At 36.2% G+C, this 6116-nt stretch overlaps 1 protein-coding gene across 8 annotated transcripts in view; it reads left to right on the top strand.

Annotated features, from left to right (window-relative positions):
* The first annotated feature begins 2118 nt into the window (after nucleotides 1–2118).
* Nucleotides 2119–6116, top strand: part of SOX5 (SRY-box transcription factor 5) — a 930253-nt gene continuing 926255 nt past the window's right edge. For all 8 annotated transcript variants that reach the window (XM_042991948.1, XM_042991946.1, XM_042991954.1 and 5 more), the window contains exon 1: nucleotides 2119–2225. The gene's annotated coding sequence lies outside the window, so the exon portion shown is untranslated. The remainder of the gene's footprint in view (nucleotides 2226–6116) is intronic.

Here is a 6116-nt window from a genome sequence, read left to right as displayed (position 1 = left end):
TTATTTTCAGATAAATGAAGCAAGACGTAATTCTTTAGTTCTAATTCTAGATTATTGGAAATCTACAATGTTTTCAAGGAATAATTTAGGGACTTACCTTACTGGTGGGGTATAGAGACCTAGGCTGGTCAATGATAAGTTTTGATTAGTTGTTTTGATTAACCCCTGATTTTAGCAAATGCCTATGGCATGGAAGTTATTTTAGTGTTCTTTTCTGGGTGGCATACAGGTCACTGTACCTAATTTTCATTTATTTTCTTTAGATGCCAAGGCATCCTACAAGATGTTTTGTGTTTCTTTGTTAATTAAAGAAATAAAAAGCCAGACATGGTTGAGGTACTGTATTTAGATATCAGCAAGGCATTTGTTGATGACATTGGAAAATGTGACTTTAGAGTCAAAGAATGCTGATTACATGGGTCTATGTAATAGTGAAAACTTTTGGTGTCTTGCGAGAGGACTTTGTCCCTTATTGTGGTATGCAACTGACTCTCTCACTGAGCACCTTGCTGGAAGGATAATCACATTTGAAGAGCCTTCAAGACTCCTGGAATAAATTAACAGTATGTTGCTTGACGGTATCAGAGTTCAATCTCAGCAGGGTGGAATAGGTCATTGCTACTGGGATCAATATAAAGTCTGTACACACAAGAAGACAGCAAAGAAGTGATTTCCCTGTATTGCAAGGGAAAGGGCTTAATGGCTTTAGGGGACTCAGTATGGATTAACATTATTGTGTTGTTAAGATTGTTTAGGCTGACCCCCCAAACTAGTTTCGTATTGGGTTGCATTGAGAGAAGTTGAGCATCTGTTCAAGGGCAGTAATACTGATATAGAAGTGCATCTATTCTGTAACATTCTAGGAGTCTTATTTTTAACTAATTTCAAGTCACACATTAAAAATATTATTGGAGATCCCAATCAGAATGATGAGGAAGCTTGAGAAGAGACAGGAGAATGCCCCAGGGGTCAAGGTGCTGGCTCCCAAATGCAAAAGACCATTGGACACAAGTGTACTTTGATTTCTTTCTTGTTCTGCCATTATAGGAAGATAGGTGGGGGAGGGGGGGTGGCACTCAGTCAAAGGAAGAGACTTTGATTATAACTGCTTCAGATTGGAGTGGGTTTTCATTAGAAATAGTGGACCTCCTGAACATAGGCCCTGGAGGTTGATTTAATTATTTGTTAGGATATTGGAGAAGAAACTCCACATCTGGTAATTGTTGTACCAGGTCACTTCTGAGTCTCCTTAGGTTCTGAGACTCTTGAGTTCTGAGATTATTTGTTGAAAAGGGAAATGGGTTGTCAGTTAATCTATTATATATGTTGTATCCCAAAATGGTAACAAAAATTGAAAAGGCCCTTAGGGAAAAATTATTGTCAGGAGACATGTAGTGGATATGTATAAAATTACTATAATAATAGTTGCTTGAAAGACTCACACATTTGTAACAGGTGGAAAAGAGAAGACAAGCTTTCAGGGTTGAGAGGAGAGGTGGCAACAAACATTTATCATGTTATGCAAAGAGGTCTTAGACTTATACTAGAAATAGTAGTCAATTATTGATACCTATTATATGTTAGACATTTTTGGTGGGTACTTTTAGGCACATCTTTCTGGCCATCTCAACAAATGGGAGGGGTACTTGTTAGACAAACTCTACAGAGGAATAAAGCAAGTGAGTGTAGAATGGTTGTGCCATAACAAGCCGATGGCAGAGACTCAGAAAAGCCTTTCTGGTCCAGTCTGCTCTCTTTCTACATTACTAAAAAGTTTTGCTAACAGTTTGGACAATTCTATGGCTTTAATGCCAATTCTGAACTGCTCCTGTCCTAATCTGCACTACTGCTGAAGTTATTTTTTTCATAGCCTCCAAGACTGGAGTTTGGATTATGAGGGCTAGAAACTCTTGGAATTGTTGAGACACGTTTGGAGCGAAGAACCCCCAAATGTTATTTTATCTAGCCTATGTTTTTCTTATTTGTTGAGATTCAGTATTCACATATTTCAGTCTTCATTCTGCTGTGATATATTATTAGTGCTCTGCTTAATAACTTGCATTTACTTCCTTCCTTTATTTTACCTGAAGTCATCTCTCTTTTTTTTTTTTTTTTTTTTTTTTTTTTGAACAGGCCATTTCCCCAGTACTTAAATGCTCTTATTCCCTTCTCCAAGTATCAGAAGGTTGTGAATCCTCCCTTGAATTTCAATTTCTGAATCTGCTGTAAGTCTTTCTCTCTCTTAGAGTTTCTCATCCCTTTGAACACAAAAGCATACGTTCTCCATCATAGGTTTTTAAAATTATCTTCAATAAAGGGCCTTATGTTATTTAATTTCTTCATTCACTTATGGGTTTTTTTTTTCCACCTTGAGATTTCTACTTTTTGGATTGAATCTTAGACAAAACAATGGGTTGAGAAGAGTACACACTGATGATGGCTATAGTCATTTGATGGACAGGCTGCTGTGTATTTGGGGAAGAGGTACTGCATATTCACTGGAAACTGAATTCACAAATCATTTTGAAACAATGGTTTTGTAAGGAAAAACAAGGACGGCTTGTTATGATGCATGTACGATGTTAATTCCCACTAGGAAAATGTAATTCAACTTCTTTGGGATAATGATTTTATCACAAGGCATTTAGTAATAGTAATCTCCAAACACATGGATACATTCACACATGGACACACACAGCTCCTGTGTAAGTGTAAGTCTGAATGTGCTCAGCTGTGATCCATTCTTTTCTAGCAGAAGGGAGCAACAAATGCAGTATTCCTGATCAGTGTGATTTAAAACATTGTCACCTAGCAAAATGCAAGGTGATTCAAGATTATCTCCAATAAAGTATCTTATTCTGTAACTCATTTTTATTTTTATTTTTTTATTTTTTTATTTTTTTATTTAAAAAAAAAAATTTTTTTTTCAACGTTTATTGATTTTTGGGACAGAGAGAGACAGAGCATGAACGGGGGAGGGGCAGAGAGAGAGGGAGACACAGAATCGGAAACAGGCTCCAGGCTCCGAGCCATCAGCCCAGAGCCTGACGCGGGGCTCGAACTCACGGACCGTGAGATCGTGACCTGGCGTAACTCATTTTTAATTCAAGCAAACATGGTTGGTCCTTGCCCTTGAGAAGTTTGAATCAAAATTAAGAAGAGGGGAAGGAAGTCTTTAGTAAAATGCTACCTTCCTGCTAAGCCTAATGGAAACAGAGGCAAGGACCAGAAAAGATTAAGAAGTTGACGGGTTTGACTTATAAGAAAAGACTCAAACCGAATATGTATAATGTGGCTAAATGAGTACTATGCTAGGAGACATGATAAGTAACCAGATTTACTCCTTTGTGAGGCTTTTGAGACCAAAGGCTCTCCATACAGGAAGGTGATGTTTATCCATACTACAGACTTCGTACGTTTCTGGCAGACCTTTTAAGTTAGCAGCATCTTGCAGCACCTTTAAGTCAGCAGCATTTACAAACTCGAAATATAATGTACAGTACAAATATCATCAGTACCTAAGCCTTTGTAACATAACATATATCTGATTAAACACGCTTTTCTTACATAGAGAACGAATTGTTTTAATAAGGTGTACTTGACACAGAATATTGTGTTTGTTTCAAGTGTGCAACCCAGTGATTTAGCACTTATATACACAGTACAAAGTGATTGTCATGATAAATCCAACTTATCATCTGTCACACACAAGGGTTGCATATTATTGACTATACTCCCTGTGCTGCACATTGTATCCTCTTATTTATAACTGCAAGTTTGCATCTTTTAATCCCCTTCCCCTGTTTTGCCAACCCCACCCCCTTCCCTCTGACAACTACCAGATTGTTCTCTGTATTTATGAGTCTGTTTCTATTTTTTTGTTTTTTAGATTCCACATGTAAGTGACATTACACAATATTTGTCTTTCTCTGTCTGACTTATTTCACTTATCATAATACCCTCTAGGTTCATTAATGTTGTTGCAAATGGCAAAATTTCATTCTTTTTATGGCTATGTATTATTCCATTGTATGTGTATGTATTATATACATTATACGTCTATATACATGCATATGCTCATAGGTGTGTGTATATAGATAGATGTGTAGTTGTATAGATGTATAGATGTAGTATATACTATATTATATGTAGTATACTATATATATTTATTTATGTCTTTTTTTTTAATTGATGTACAGTTGGCATACAATGTTATTTTATTTTCAGATGTACTACACAGTGATTTGACAATTCTACACATTACACAATTCCCACTGTCCTAAGTGTGGTTGCCATCTGTTACCATACAAACTTATTATAATATTATTAACTATATTCCCTGTGCTGTACTTTTCGTTCCTGAGACTTATTTATTTTATAACTGGAAGCTTGCACCTTTTAACCCCCTTTGTCTCTCTTGCCCAGCTCCTCTTCCCCCCACACTCCCTTCCTCTCTGGTAACCATCGTTTTGTTCTCTGTGTTTATGAGTCTGTTTCTGTTTTTGTTTGTTTTGTTTTTTAGATTCCACATAAAAATGAAATCATATGGTATTTGTCTTTCTCTGTCTGACATATTTCACTTATCATAATAGCTTCCATGTTGATGTGAATGGCAAGATATTCTGTTTATGGCTGAGTAATATTCCATGGTATATAAATACCACATCTTGCTTTATCTGTTCATCTATCCGTGGACACTTGGGTTGCTTCCATATCATGGCTACTGTAAATAATGTTGCAGTGAACATAGGGGTGCATATATCGTTTGGAATTAATGTATTTGTTTTCTTTGGATAATTACCCAGAAGTGGTATTGCTGGATCATATGTTTTATTTTTTTTTCAGTTTTATTTATTTAATTTGGGAGAAAGACAGAGAGACAGACAGACAGAGAGGTAGAGAGAGAATCCCAAACAGTCTCTACACTGTTTGTGGGGAGACTGACACAAGCCTCAATCCAACAAACCTTGAGATCAAGACCTGAGCCAAAACCAAGAGTTCGACGCTTAACCGACGGAGCCACCCATGCACCCCCATGTGTTCTATTTTTAATTTTTTGAGGAACCTTCATACTGCTTTCCGTAGTGGCTGCACCGGTTTGTATCCCCACCAGTAGAGCACAAGGATCCCCTTTTCTCCACTTCCTCACCAACATTTTTTCTTTCTTGTCTTTTTTAGAATCGCCATTCCAACAGGTGTGAGGTGATAGCTCATTGTAGTTTTGATTTGTATTTCCCTGATAATCAATGATGTTGAGTGCCTTTGGCCATCTGTGTGTCTTCTTTGAAGAAATGTGTTTTCAGATCCTCTGCCTATTTTTTATTGTTTTTTTGTAAAAATACTTTCTTGTATGAGTTCTTTATATGTTTTGGATATTAATTCTATATTGGTTGTATCATTTGCAAGTATCTTCTCCCATTCAGCAGGTTTCCTTTTTGTTTTACTGATGGTTTCCTTTACTGTGCAAAAGCTTTTTATTTGATGTAGTCCCATTTGTTTATTTTGGCTTTTTTGCCCTTGCCTGTGGAGACAGATCCATAAAAATGTTGCTCAGACTTATGTCCAAGAATTTACTCTTTATGTTTCCTTCTAGGTTTTTTTGGTTTCCAGTGTTACAATTAAGTCTTTAATCCGTTTTGAGTTTATGTATGATGTAAGAAAGTGGTCCAGTTCCATTCTTTTGTATGTAGTTGTCCAGTTTTTCCAACACTACTTATTGAAGAGACTTTTTCCCGTTATATTCCCATTTTCCCCATATATTCTTGTCTCTTTTGACAAAGATTAATTGACTGTAATCATGGGTTTATTTCTGGACTTTTTTTCCTGTTCCATTGATCTGTGTGTCTGTTTCTGTGCCAGCACCATACTGTTTTGATTACTATAGCTTTTAGTATAGAGAGAATATATATATTTTTTAATTTATCAAAATCACTTTGAGAACCTCGTGTGTTGTTTGGAGACAGACAGAACTGATGAAGAAAATGCACAAATTAATTATAAAATGAGTTTTATGTGTGGAACTTACAATATGAAATTGCTTAGAATACCAACTTATAGCCAATTTAGACTCAATATAGGCAAATCATCACCTGGTTTCTAAACAAATGTGTCAATAA

Source organism: Panthera tigris, chromosome B4 (assembly GCF_018350195.1).
Source record: "Panthera tigris isolate Pti1 chromosome B4, P.tigris_Pti1_mat1.1, whole genome shotgun sequence".
NCBI classification, from domain to species: domain Eukaryota; kingdom Metazoa; phylum Chordata; class Mammalia; order Carnivora; family Felidae; genus Panthera; species Panthera tigris.
This window is presented reverse-complemented; position numbering and strand designations above follow the sequence as displayed.